This window comes from Mandrillus leucophaeus, unplaced genomic scaffold (assembly GCF_000951045.1).
Source record: "Mandrillus leucophaeus isolate KB7577 unplaced genomic scaffold, Mleu.le_1.0 Scaffold1478, whole genome shotgun sequence".
In the NCBI taxonomy this organism is placed as follows: domain Eukaryota; kingdom Metazoa; phylum Chordata; class Mammalia; order Primates; family Cercopithecidae; genus Mandrillus; species Mandrillus leucophaeus.
Window position 1 is genome coordinate 90,673 of NW_012101452.1, and position 2,899 is coordinate 93,571.

Consider the following 2,899-nt stretch of genomic DNA (forward strand, 5'->3'; position numbering starts at 1 on the left):
CCCATCTCGGCCTCCCAAAGTGCTGGGATTACAGGCTTGAGCCACCACGCCCGGCCCCTCACTCACTCTTGGTACCTCCTTGGCCTCAGGGTCCACTCTGGCCATGCTTGAGCAACCCTTCAGCCTGCCACCGCACTATGAGCCCTCTCTGGGGCTGGCCAAGGCGAGTTGGCTCCCTCTGCTTGCAAGGAGCTGTGGAGGGAGAGGCACTGGCAGGAGTCGGGGCTGCAGGTGGCACTGGTGGGCTGGCGCAGGTTCTGGGTGGGTAGGGGCTCCATGTGCCCTGCATTTGGTGTGGCCGGCCGGTGCCTGCTGGGCTTGACTGGGGGTAATCTCCCTCTGGGCTGCCAGAGTTCCTGGGCTAGGTGCCACAATCCCGTGGTGAGTACCATTGAGAGGTAAAGCCAGCTGGGCTTCTGGGTCTAGTGGGGACCTGGAGAACTTTTCTGTCTAGCTAAAGGTTTGTAAATGCACTCTCTGTCTAGCTAAAGGTTTCTAAATTCACCAATCAGCACTCTGTGTCTAGCTAAAGGTTTCTAAATTCACCAATCAGCACTCTGTGTCTAGCTAAAGGTTTCTAAACTCACCAATCAGCACTCTGTGTCTAGCTAATCTGGTGGGGGACTTGGAGAACTTTTGCGTCTAGCTAAAGGATTATAAACACACCAATCAGCATTCTGTGTCTAGCTAAAGGATTGTAAATGTGCAAATCAACACTCTGTCAAAACGAATCAATCAACTCTCTGTAAAATGGACCAATCAGCTCTCTCTAAAATGGACCAATCAGCAGGATATGGGTGGGGACAGTTAAGGGAATAAAAGCAGGCCACCTGAGCTAACAGGGGCAACCCACTCAGGTTCCTTTCCATGCTGCGGAAGCTTTGTTCTTTCGCTCTTTGCAATAAATCTTGCTACTGGGCACTCTTTAGGTGCATGCCGTCTTCATGAGCTGTAATACTCAAGGTGAAGGTCTGCAGCTTCACTTCTGAAGCCAGTGAGATCACGAACCAACCGGGAAGAATGAACAACTCCAGACGTACCACCTTTATGAGCTATAACATTCACTGTGAAGGTGTGCAGCTTAACTCCTGAAGCCAGGGAGACCACGAACCCACCAGAAGGAATGAATAACTCCAGATGTGCTGCCTTTAAGAGATGTAACACTCACCGCAAAGGTCTGCAGCTTCACTCCTGAAGTCAGTGAGACCATGAACCCACCAGACGGAAGAAACTCCAGACACATCTGAACATCTGAAGGAACAAACTCCAGACACACCATCTTTAAGAACTGTAACACTCACTGCGAGGGTCTGTGGCTTCATTCTTGAAGTCAGCGAGACTAATAACCCACCAATTGTGGACACACTAACACCTGAGAACTCAGAAAAACAGCAACACAGTAATAATGGGGAACTTCAATACTTTACTGACAGCACTACACAAATCATCAAGACATAAAGTAAAGAAGAAGCTATGAATTTAAATTACACTCTAGAACAAATACACCTAACAGGCATTCACAGAACGTTCTTCTCCCAAACTGCAGAATATGCATTTTTCTCTTCAGTACATGGAAAATTCTTCAAGATATACCGTATAATAGGCCCCAAAAAAACAAGTCTCAATAAATTTAGAGAAATCAAAATCATATCAAGAATTTTCTCAGATCACAGTGAAATAAAACTGGAAATTACCTTCAAAAGGAACCCTTAAAACTCTAAAAATAAATGAAAATTCAACAATCTTCTTTTGATTAATGTTTGAGTTAAAAATTAAATCAAGATGGAAATTTAACAATTATTTAAAATGAACAATAATAATGACACAAATTATCCAAACATCTGGGATACTGCAAAAATGATGCTAAGAGAAAAGTTTATAGCATTAAATGCCTACACCAAAAAGTCTGAAAGAGCACAAATAGACAGCTAAGGTCACACTTCAAGAAACTAGAAAAACAAGAACAAAGCACACCCAAACAAAGCAGAAAGCAAGAAACAACAAAGGTAAGAGCAGAACTGAAGGACTTTGAAACAAAAAATGGAAAAGATAAATGAAACAAAAAGCTATTTTTTTGAAAAGATAAAATGGAGAGCTCATTTGAAGATTAGTCAAGAAAAGAAAAGAGAAAATCTAAATAAGCTCAGTTAGAAATAAAACTGGACATATTACAATCAATAACACAAAAATTATAAAAAATTATTTAAGGCTACTATGAGCACTTTTACATGTACAGACTAGGAAATCTAGAGAAAATTGACAGATCTTGGAAAACATACAACCCTCTTAAATCAGTAAGAAATAGAAACCATGAAGAACTCAATAACAAGCAGCAAGATGGAATTGGTAATAAAAAGAAAGTTGCCAACAACCAGAAAGGCTAAAACCAGAGGGATTCACAGCTGAATTCAATTAGACATTCAAAGAAGAATTGGTACTATTTCTACTAATACTATTCCAAAAAATAAAGAAAGAGGAAATGTTTACTAAACTATTCTATGCAGCCAGTATCATACTAATAGCAAAACCAGCAAAGGCTACAACAAAAACGGAAATCAACAGACCAACGTCCCTGATGAACATATATGCAAAACTTCTCAACAATATACAGCTAACTGAATTCAACAGTACATCAAAAAGATAATACATCATGACAAAGTAGGTTTTATCCTAGGGATGCAGGGACGGTTTAACATATGCAAGTCAATAAATGTGATACGTCTTATGAACAGAATTTTTTTTAAAGTATGATCATCTCAAAAATGCAGAAAAAGTATTTGATAAAATCCAGAATTATATTATGATAAATTTCCTCAACAAAATAGGCATAGAAGGCACTTACTTCAAACAAATAAAAGCCATTTATGACAAACCCACTGCCAACATCATACTAAATAAG